The 12427-nt window shown below is 42.1% G+C and overlaps 1 protein-coding gene across 1 annotated transcript in view; it reads left to right on the top strand.

Moving 5' to 3' along the window:
• Positions 1-12427, top strand: part of LOC143923455 (up-regulator of cell proliferation-like) — a 51903-nt gene that overhangs the window by 11225 nt on the left and 28251 nt on the right. The window lies entirely within an intron of this gene.

Below are 12427 nucleotides of genomic sequence, written 5' to 3'. Positions count from 1 at the left end.
GGAACATACTGAACAAAAAAGAGGCAATTTCTAATACCTGAATCTTGCCGTACCCCCATCATATATTCAATACCTAAGATGCACAAAGATAAGGAAAACCTTCCCTTTAGACCCATAGTTAATGGGATAGATTACCTCACTGCCAGAATATGCCAGTATATATCTTCAGCCAGTTGTACAGAATACTAGAGCGTATTTAAGGGGCATGAAACAACTGCTACAGATCTTGGACATGATACCCAATGTAGGAGGCCCTTGGATTATGGCTACAGCAGATGCATCTTCACTCTACACTATAATACTACATCAATAAGCGTGCAAAGCCACAAAATGAGGTCTAAAAATGCATACTACACTTCTCTGCATCCAGAGAAAATACCTAGTCAAATGTCTGGATTTCTGTTTGAAAAACAGATACTTCTGGTACAATAGCAATTTCACCTAGCGTCGCTGGACTTTTCATGGCAAAATGGGAGGACAAAATGGTCTTTTCAGACACACCTATGGAATTCTACATCTACAAAAGATACATTGGTGATATCTGCATACTATGGAAAGATGAACAGGACCAATTGATGTACTTTCTAGAAAAATTGAATACCAATGACAGAAGTATCAAACTAACATGGGACATCAGTAAGAAAAATATATCTTGTTTAGATCTAGAAATTAGACAAGAAGATGGAAAAATCAGCTCAAAGACACACTTCAAGAATGTGGATAAAAATAGTTATATTCCCTTCGAGAGCTGTCACCACCATAACTGGCCCTATAACATCCCTAAAGGCCAACTAATGCGATTAAGATGTAACTGTACGTAAAAAAGAAGACTACCTCCTGGTCCAGGCAGAAAAAAATGGACATAGATTTAGCGAGAAAGGATATGATAGTAAACATATACAAAGAAAAATATCAGAAGTAGTTGTGATGAATTGGAACTAACTCATCCAAGACAAGGACAAAATAGAATCTAGGGTAGACACAGTACCTATTATTTTAGACTATAATATTCAATATAAATAAATCAAAAATATCATAAAGAGAAAATATCAAAAACTACTACCAGATAGGCCTACATTTGTATATAAGAGGGCCCATACGTTAAGGGATAAAATTGTCAAAAACATACCTGATCCACCAATTAAAAATTTTAAATTTTTCACAGGAAAAAGGTTCTTCCCATGCAAACACTGCTTTGCGTGGACTAAAACAAGACGACTAGTAGAAAACAAAAATCTTCATTCACTTTCACTAGTATAGGCAATGTCTATGAGGTCAAGGACTTCATAGGATGCAATACAGAGGGATTGATATATGCATTATAATGTAGCTGTGGGTTACAATATATAGGACGGACAAAAATACCATTGAATGGTACGCATTAAAGAACACGTTCAGAATATAATTAAAGGGTTTGACAAACATAGTGTCTCTAAACATTTTGCCACACACCTTAAGTTTTGGGGGATTGAACCATATAAAAAACATCTGCGAGGGAGCCATAAAGTAAGAACCCTCAGTCAGTTAGAGTACAAATGGATCTTTATTTTAGATACTTTTGCACCCTGAGGACTAAACATCGAATTTGATCTTAACAGTTTTTTGAGGGATTTTTAATTTGTTGTATAATGGGTTACCATTAGAGGAACTTTTATTGTCTATTCGGTTCATTGTTCAATGTCCGAAAGATGCAAAATTTTGCCGAATTTCGATTAGTTACGAAACAAATTGCACAATCCTAATTGTCACTATATGTGTGTTTTATGCAACTTTGCACATGCGATGGCATTCTCTAAATGAGCACTTTATTTATGGTATTCATTTTTTCATCATATATAGTTACATGGTTAGTAAGGTTTAATAAAGACATCAGTCTATCCTGAGTGTCTACAATTGTCCCTATCTGTGTACATTGCACACTCACATCGGGGCCTACCCTCAAGGAGCCCACAATCCAAGGTCCCTAGTCATGTATTAGGGCCAATTTACCTACTTGTGGGTCTTGGGAGTGTGGGAGGAAACCGGAGTGCCTAGAGGAAGCCCACACAGGCACTGGGAAGACATGCAAACTCCAGGCAGGTAATGTCATGGTTGGGATTTGAACCAGCGACGCTTATTATTGCTAGGCGAGAGCGCTAACCACTACACCACTGTGCCGCCCTGTAATGTAATGTATTGATTTTTAAATATCCAAGATAGGTAGAATCTAGATAGCTAGCTAGATAGATAGAACAATTGGAACTACATCTTCTGGCCTACAACATTCCTAGCCTAACAATATCTGATATAGTGTGTGTGTGTGTGTGGGGGGGGGGGGGGGGGTTTACTAAAACTGAAACAGTGGTGCATCTGTGCATAGTAGCCAATCAGCTTCTAACTTCAGCTTGTTCTATTAAGCTTTGACAAAAAAAAAAAATGGATGCTGATTGGTTTCTATGCAGAGCTGAACCATGTTTTGCACGCTCCAGTTTTAGTAAATCTATAGGGTGCAGAAATGGACAAATGTTTACTAGAGGTATCAAATTTAAAGTGTTTGTAACGGCTGAAGGATTTGTACCTTCATGCATTCTATGCATAAAGGTAAAAAACCTTCTATATGTAGCAACCACCCCGATACTTACCTGAGCCCGATCTTCCTCCAGCAATGAGCATGTCTCGGCTCTCTCCGAGGACTCTCCCTACTCATTGGCTAAGACAGAAGCGGAAGTGGAAGCCATTGGTTTCCCACTGCTGTCAATCACAACCAGTGAGCCAATGATGAGAGAGATGCGTATGTGAATGTACATGCAAAGACGCAGCTCAGGAACCAATCTGCTCGGGTGACCCCATTGCAAGCTGCTTGCTCTGGGGCCACTTGGCAGGAGGAAGGAGCCAGGAGCACCAGCAGGGGACCCGAGAAGAGGAGGATTGGGTCTGCTCCATGCAAAACCAACTGCACAGAGCAGGTAAATATAACATATTTATTTTTTATTTATTTGACTTTAATATCACTTTATTACTTTGTAAGTATCAAAATCTTAGTACAATGAAAATCTATCTACTGATTTAGTTTACATACGTTAACAATCTTTGCTGTGCAGTAATTACATTTTACAGCCTTACCATTTTAGATATCAATTTCCATTATCTAGCAAATTTCCAAACTGTAATTTTTTCTCATATTTTCTATGTGAATTTGGGATTGAGTAATAGTTTACACAATTTTCTTCTCACAAATTCCAAACTGTTTATTATTATTTTTTTTTTTAACCACGTCATATGACGTCTTTGACTTTCAGTGGGAATATCTGAATGATGGTACAGCTACAGGCATCATTCAGATATCCTTGTTTTCAGCCAGCGATTCTGTGCACTGTAAGAATGATAATAGTGGCAGTTCTGCTGCCTGATCATTCTTATGCCATGTACACACAAGCGGATTTCCCGTTGGAAAAAACGTGGATGTTTTTTGCGACGGAATTCAGCTCAAGCTTGGCTTGCATACACACAGTCACACAAAAGTTCGCTGAACTTTGGACCGTCAAGAACGCGGTGATGTACAACACTACAACGAGCCGAGAAAATTAAGTTCAATGCTTCCGAGCATGCGTCAAATTGTTTCCGAGCATTTTGCGCGTTCGAATTGGTACAGACGATCGGAATTTCCGATTGAAACTTTTTCCGACCAAAAATTGAGAACCTGCTCTCAATCTTTTGCTGGTTGGAATTCCGCCAGCAAAAGTCCGATGGCACTTACACACGGTCGCATTTTTCAACCAAAAGCTCTCATCAGACTTTTGCTGGTGGAATTTCCAATCATGTGTACGCGGCATAACAGGCGAGGGGAGGGGACATTCACCCATCCCGTCGCCATCTGGTGCTTCTTCGGGCTCTCCCGTGCCATTGGGGTCCCGCCGCTGGATGATGACCATAGAGATTTCCAGTGACCAGATGGTCACCAGTCATCTCTGTGACCGTCGGAGGCCCGGGAGTGACGTTATGTCCAGGCCGCGATTGTAAACAAAGCTGCGATTGTGGCTGGTATTCATGGGATTGTGAATTTTTTTTAGGATCTCATGCTTTGCAGCCTGGAGGAGAGATGTGGGGTCTTATTGACGCTGCGTCTCTCTATAAAGAGGACCTATTACACACCATTCCTATTACAAGGAATGCTGACATTCCTTGTAATAGGAATAAAAGTGATCAGAAAAAAATGTAAAAGAGAAAGTGTAAAAATAAAAAAAATAAAGTAGAATAAACAATAAACTATTTTTTTTTTTTTTATAAAACGCCCCTGTCCCCAGTAGCTTGCGCTCAGAAGCAAATGCATATGTGAGTCCTGCCCACATATGTAAACACTGTTCAAATCACACATGGGAGGTATGAGAGTGTGTGCAATGCCACGTACACACAATCGGAATTTCGGCCAGAAAAAGACTGATGAGAGCTTTTCATCGGAAAATGCGACTGTATGTATGTTCCATCGGAATTTCTGCCAGCCAAAAATTGATAGCATGTTCTTAATTTTCCCGATGGAAGAACTTTCTATCGGAAATTCTGATCGCGTGTATGCAATTACGACACGCCAAAAATCACGCATGCTCAGATTCAACTACGAGACAGAAGCTATTGGCTACTGGCTAATGAACTCGGAATTTGATATGACCGTGTGTAGGCAAGACAGCTTGAGCCGAATTCCGTCGGAATTCCATCGGGGAAAACCATCAGAGCTTTTTCCGACGAGAATTTTGATCGCGTGTACGAGGCATTAGACCTCCTCTGTAACTCTAAACTTGTAACCTGTAAAAAAATGTAAAGCGTCGCCTATGGAGATTTTTAAGCATCGAACTTTGGCGCCAATCCATGAGTGTGCGCAATTTTAAAATGTGACATGTTGGGTATCTATTTAGTCGGCGTAACATCACATTATACAAAAAAATAATGGGTTAACGTTACTGTTTTGTTATTTTTTAATTCCTGAAACAGTTTAAACGTTTAAAAAATTGTTGTGCAAATACCGTGCGAGATAAAAAGTTGCAACAACCGCCATTTTATACTCTAGGGTGTCTGCTAAAAAATATATAATGTTTGGGGGTTCTAAGTAATTTTCTAGCAATAAAAATATGATTTTTACATGTAGGATAGGAGTGCCAGAATAGGCTCGGTATGGAAGTGGTTAATCTCCAAGGTTACTCATATGGGCTCAGTGGGGATTGGTGACAATGTTGGCAAAATGCTGAAATTTGGTTAAATGCTTTGAAAATTTACAACAGAATATGCTAACAAGCAGAACTGGATTAGGAGCATCATAGGCCTGATGCTAAGAAATTTGATGGGCCTTAAGGGGTGTATGTCAGCATGCTCCCTAAGCTGAAAGGCCCAGCCATGGAGGTATAATGCTGCAGAAGCCTGGGATTTGATTTGCCAGGCTTCCGCAAGGGCTGTACGTGGGTGTGCACCCTAAGGTGGAAGGCAGCAGCAGCACAGGCCAAATCTAAAGGATAAAACTGTATTGAGTTAATAAATAAAGTTCTGTGTGTAAATTAGATCTTGGGGCTCATTCACATGGGTGCTGTGGCCTGTACAGTGTGAATCAGTGCTTCTTTTTTGTGTGGCTATTGCTGTGTGCAGGCAGCTTATGTTACACTATGGGGACGCAGTAATTGTACGAACACAGCCGCAGGTCCTAATTTTGACTGGCGTGTGGGTGAACAGTGACAGTGTGTATTTTGGGCCACTCACCCACACCTACACACTTATAAAATTAAAACTGGTGGATGTGTTTACACAGCAGCTGCATCAACATAGAGTGACAGGTGGCTCCAGCCACCCTGACTGCTCGTTCACACTGTATGGGCCAAAGAACACGTGCGAATGAGCCCTTCATTTCTAAAATTATTTTTACAATCTTTTAAACTTTTTTACAATTTATTGTTATTTATAAAAAAAAAAATAATAATTTTTACTATTTTTTTTTTTGACAATGCTGTTGGGTAGGAGGAAATAGCATGGGTCTAAATAGACCCCTGAAATCTCACCTTTGAGACAAAGATTATTAATTTCCTTTCTCTGCAGCCTCAGCTCAGGAGACAGAGGTCTTTATTTATCAATGGAGATGTGCATGGTAGCCAATTAGCTTCTAATTTCAGTTTCTTAACTACTTAAAGAGGAGGTCCGTTTAAAATAATAAAAAAAAAAAGTCAGCAGCTGCAAACACTGCAGCTGCTGACTTAATAAACAAACTTACCTGTCCAGGGCGCCCGTGATGTCGGCCGCCCGAGGCCAACCCGTCCCTCGGCTCTCGGGTCCCGACGCCGCCATTCCATCTAAGAGAAACAGGCAGTAGAGCCTTATGGCTTCACTGCCCGTTTCCTACTGCGCATGCGCGAGTCCCGCAGCTACTGCGCATGCGCGAGTCCCGCAGCGCTTTCTGAATGGGACGCGCTGTGTTCTGGAACACACAGTTCCCAGAACACATCACGACCCATTACCCCAGAAGATGCTGCGACGAAGAGAGAAGACAGAAGATCTCCGCGGAGGAGGAAGAGGAAGATTAGGATAAAGTGCCTAGCAACAGGCATTTCTGGTAAGTAAAAAAAAAAAAAATGTTTCATTTTTTTTTTTTAGATTTTTTTGTAATTTTTAAATTTTTTTTGTTTTTCAGGGTGGCCCTCCACTTTAAGCTTTGATAAAAAAAAAAATAGAAGTTAATTGGTTTCTACACAGAGCTGCACCAGATTTTAGCAAATCAACCCAGAGACTCCTGTTTACTCATAAACTTAAGAATAGTAAACACAGTTTACGATGCTTCCATTATGAATGAACACAAGTATTGATTGAGCACTCACTGTGTTCATTCACTAAAAGAAGGAGCAAGTAAATTACATATTTACAGTACCAGCCCCTTCCCCTACTCTCCATCCTGAAAATCCCCTGTGTGCCCACAGAAGCCAGCAAAAGAGAAAAGCTGGCAGCACTGAGGGGGGCACAGAGCAGATACACAGCAGCCTGTTAGGGGAATCAGATGTGGGTAGGACAGAGAGGGGGATTGCTACCATTGGGGGGTGGGGTAATTGCAAGAGCATTTCCCTGTGTGTCTCTCCCTTCAGCAGTTTAAAGGGAGGGGGAGAAACCAGCTTTCAGCTACCGCGGAGAGCCACACAGAACATTGTTCCTGTAAATGCCACAGTACTGATCATCCTCGTTGTCCTGCCCACATCCGATTCCCCCTGCTGGCCAGGCCCTCTTGTGTGCCTGGGTCCCGTAAAGAGGGAAAAGTGGTAGCCTCTTATAGGTGGCCCTGGGTCAAGGAAAATTTCTCCCCATTGGCCCATTGTCTTCCATGTGTGCTCTGTGTTATAGGGTGGGTGTGGCCAAATTTCTCAGTGGGAGGGTCTTAAAGGGGCATTGTTAAGTAAAACCAGGAGTGCATAACACACAAGCACAGGTTCAGGAGAGCATAATACACAGAGTGCTGGTTTCAGGAGAGTCTAATACACAGAGTGCACGGTTCAGGAGAGCGCAATACACAGAGTTCTGGTTCCATGAGAGAATAATACACAGAGTGCTGGATACAGGAGAGCATAGTACATAGAGTGCAGAGTTCAGGATGGGATAATACACAGGAGGGCGATACACATAGAATGCTAGGTTCAGTAGGGTGTTGGGCACAGAGTGCAGTCAGCACTGCATCCCGAGTGCAGGGTTCAGGAGAGTGGAATACAGAGGATGCATGGTTCAGTGGAGCCTAATACACAGAGTGCAGGGCACATGGGAGTGTAATACAAAGAGTGCAGGGTTCAAGGGAGCGTAATACAGAGTGCAGAGTTCGGGAGAGAGCAATACACAGAGTACGGGGTTCAGGCGAACACAATACACAGAGTGCTGATTTCAGGAGACTGTAATACCCAAGGTGCAAGGTTCAAGAGTGCCTAATCTAAAGAGTGCAGGGTTCAGGAATGCGTAATACACAGAGTACAGGGTTCAGGAGTGAGTAATACACAGAGTGCAGGGTTCAGGAGTTCATAATACACAGAGTGCAGGGTTCAGAAGTGAGTAATACACAGAGTACAGGGTTCAGGAGGGAATAATACAGAGGAGGGTGATACACATAGAATGCAGGGTTCAGTAGGGTGTTAGGCACAGAGTGCAGTCAGGAGTGCACTGCATCCAGAGTGCAGGGTTCTGGGGTCCATTATGCCCAGAGTGCAAGGTTCATGGTTTTGCGATGCAGAGGGGGCACTTCTGCTCACCTCTGCACCCTTCTCTCACAGATTATCTCTGCAACCACTTCCATGTTAGCCATGGTTCCCATAACATCCAGGATTTCCCATAACATCCGGCTAACACACCAGGAAGATTTGTAGCAGATTCAAGATGGAGGTGGGGGCTTTTAAAGTGATTGTAAAGCTTTGTTTTAAAAAAAAAGAAAAAATAACAAACATGCCTATACTTACCTCCTCTGTGCAGTGATTTTGTACAGAGTGGCCCTGATCCTCCTCTTCTGGGGTCCCCCGTGGCATCCTGGCTCCTCCTCTTCTCGAGTGCCCACCTGGAGGCCTATGGAACACACATAGCACCACATGCACAAGCTCCACCAACAAGAACATCACCAAATTAAAGGAATGCATTTCAATGATAGAGTTTTCCCTTCATCAACTTGAGTAAATATTATTCTCTCCTCTCCTGTAAGGATGACATGATATGAATGACATGATAAAAACCTTTGATCAGCACCCTATCAATAAAGTCACATAAATGGGGGCAACACTAGCCCCCATATCAGTGCCAAGGGTTTGAAGATAGAATTTTTCTAAAACACAGTAATTACAGTATTCGATTACTGCATCATCTATCTTTAGCCTTAAAGTGATTGGTATAGCTGATCATTGTTTATTTATTGGGACTAACTCTGATTAATGAGGGGTCCTTTTTATATGCATTCATTAAACCCATTTCTGTTGAATAGTATTACTATTACTGTGAAGGGAGTCACTTTGAATGGGGGACTCATGTAACTCAGCTTACCTTGGAGAGATTGAGAAACTCCCTTTTCAGCTCCCCAGGCCCCCCATATGTGTAAGTCACCCTTTGTCCATTAGGGGCAGGGTGAGGGAAAAGCCCAGTCTGCTCTGCAATAACCATACTCACAGTACAACCAGACATATCCTCTTTAGAAGCTCTCCTTGCCCCTCCTGGATATATTCCTCTCTGGACACAGAATTTTGTTTTACCCCTTATCCTGGGTCTTATAAGTGTGGTTTGTGTTGAAAGTTGGAATTGTGGTGTTTTTACTCTCCATCGGGCCAAGACTTATAGGACAGAGACCTTTATAGCCAGTATTGGCACTAAGAACCGATATCCAGCCTTTTCAGCTGAAAACGGGAAACGCCCGTATTTAACATCCTCCCCACAGACTACAGTAGTACCTCCCTACTGGGCTAAGGTGGAGGCTAAGTGCAAATACTGAGCAGTGTGCAAATGAGTAGACATGTGCAAAAGGAAAAAATTTGTTTAGTTTTGTTTAGTTTTAATTCATTAATTAATTAATTTTGTTTAGTTATATTCGTTAAATTTGTTTTCGGATTTTGTTTAGTTTTCTACCGAATTCGAAAAATCGGTTGCATTCGAAAATATTTCAACCAAATTCGACAATATTTCTACCGGATTCAAAATTATTTCAACATGATTCGAAATTATTTCAACCGCATTCAAAACTATTTCAACCGGATTCGAAAATATTTTGTGACCCGACTTTAGGGCCATGTATCTTGGGGTGCTAGAAACTCCAAATTTGGAGACCTTGTAGTGCTAGTTCTATTGTGTTTGCATACCAAATTTGGTGTTTCTAGCTATAAGTGACCCCGAGATATGTGGCCTCAAAGTCAGGTCACAAAATGTAATTCTCTGCTGCAGAAAAGTGCTTGACATTTTGTGACCTGATTTTGGGGCCACGTATCTCGGAGTTACTTGATGCTAGAAACCCCAAATTTAGAGATGTTGTAGTGCTAGGTCTACTGTGTTTCCATACCTAATTTTCGGTTTCTAGCTATAAGTGGCCCCGAGATACGTAGCCCCAAAGTTGGGTTGCAAAATGTCATTCTCTGCTGCAGAAAGGTACTTGGCATATTGCCCATATCTGGGGTCACTTGGTGACAGGTGACGTGGCAAGTGGACAATCCACAACTTGGCCACGTGGCACTCATGGCCGGCCACATGGCACTCGTTGCAGGTCATGTGACACTCGTGGCAGGTCTTGTGGCAGGTGTCGTGGCAAGTGGACAATACACAACTTGTGGCAGGTGACGTGGTAAGTGGACAATACACAACTTGTGGCAGGTGACGTGACAAGTGGACAATGACATACAGCATATGTACTTGCCTTGCGATCGACATCCGTGACTTCTTCAATCAGGCATGCTGACAACTTCATTGATGTGATAAATATAAATGAAATAAGATGTGTGTGTCTTTTTGCACTGGTACACTGCAAGTATGAGAAGTTGATGTGACAGATATGCAATCAGGTAGGCCCTTGCACTACATAGTTTTGGTAAATCTGAAGACAAAAATCTGCAGAAAATCGAATAGTGTGTATGCAGTTTAGAATTTTTATCTTTTGCATATTACAGACTAGACTGGCAGTTTACTGTATGTAGCGCACTACTCCCTTGGGAGCTTCTAGGTAGTTCATTACAGTACTGCTGATTTAACCCCCACTTCTTCCACCCTGCTTGAGTAACAACAGACACAGTCCAACAGTTAAACAAGGAACATTTATTTCTCTTGCTGCGGTATGCTGTATATCAGTGATGCAAGAAAGTATGAGCTGCCTCTTCTTCTTGTTCCATGTGAGTAGCTAGAACCCTTTCCCTTTGCAAACCGGCCGATGCCCCTCTGAAAGGCATCTGGGTAAATTGGAATGCTGGAAGTCCCAGGCCTCACTTGCCTCTCTCGCCTCGTGTGATTCCTCCCAGGGCCAGTTCAGGAAAGTCCAGGCGCCCCCAGTCTACTCTGTCCGCTTGGCAGCCACTTTGCATTTCTTGAGCAATGCTTCATCCCAGCCGGGATGCCTGGTTCTTTCCCCTAGGGTTTTTTTTTTTTGCAATCTGTTAACGTAAACCCTGAACCCTCAGGCCTTCCGGTTGGTTTCATTTGCTTTGCAACGCTGGTGTTTCTGAACCCCCAGGCCTTCCAACCCTGTTCCTGAAGGTCACATCGTGCAGCCTTTTTGGATCTAATCTCTTCCCATCTCCCTCCAGGAAGCATGTGACTTCAATTTATATGTAGATCCCGCCCCTGCCCAAACAAATTAATGACTGGACCATATATGCTGCCTGTCCTTCAGTCCCTGACCCGCCTCATTTACAGAACATTACTCTGGAGAGCAAGGGAGGTTTCCCAAGGTGAAGAACAGGTGGTCACATGCCCCTCTAGTCTACTGCTCCTCCCTAACCCAAAATCAAAACATCCAGGCCTAAACAAAGAAATAGTAAGGCACTGGTCATTTCTCCTAACTTCTACCTGTTTGCACCCACCTAAAAGTGGTGGGTGCTACATGTATATGGTGCACGCCATATGTATTTGTCATCTCTACTTTGAGGCTATGGTTTAAAAAAAAAATCGAAATTTAATTATTGTGTCTGTTAACCTCTCTGGCAGTATTCCCGAGTCTGGCTTGTGGTGGGATTTCAGAACCAAAAGCGGTAACCCCGAGCCAGACTCAGGATCGCATCACAGGATTCAGGAAGAGCTTACTTACCTTGTCCCCAGGATCCTGCGATGTCTCCCCGCTCTGTGTGCGAGCCGTCCTCTGCTCGATCTATCACAGAACCAAGCTCCGTTTCCTGCGAGTGTTGTGATGCACGGGGACGGAGAACGGCGAAACAAAAGTGAAACACACAGTATACGTACAGTACACTGTAATCTTACAGATTACATTACTGTATGAAATAATTTCACATCCCTTTTGTCCCTAGTGGTTTTTCCCGTGCCATGCATGCAGTTTTATATTATAAAAACTGTTATTTATGCCTGGAAACTGGAGATTGTCCATAGCAACCAAAACTGTCCCTTTACATCAAAAGTGGTTTTAGACCAGCTAGAAAACAGAGATAATAAATTAGAATCACTCGCAGAATTGAGGGATAGCGATTTGAGGGGCGATCCGTCATCAAATACTGAAAAATAATGACAGTGACAATTCTGCAACTGAGCAAATTTCAATGTTTTTGATTTGATTAAATTATTCAATTATTTTTATTATTATTATTTGGTATAAATATTTATAGTTAGTGATTATATTATAATTTATGATTTAGTGTTTCAAACTTTATCATGCCTGGGATGTCTGCTAGACTCTTGTTTGGACAGATTTAAGTGAGTTATTCCTAAGAATTACAGGACTACAATATAAAACATCAAATTTCCATGCAAAATAATTGTACTG

Source organism: Lithobates pipiens, unplaced genomic scaffold (genome assembly GCF_037356315.1).
Source record: "Lithobates pipiens isolate NorthernLeopardFrog02 unplaced genomic scaffold, aLitPip1_a1.2 Scaffold_22, whole genome shotgun sequence".
Taxonomy (NCBI): Eukaryota; Metazoa; Chordata; class Amphibia; order Anura; family Ranidae; genus Lithobates; species Lithobates pipiens.
Note: the sequence above shows the minus strand (reverse complement) of the source record. Positions and strands in the feature narration are given on the sequence as shown.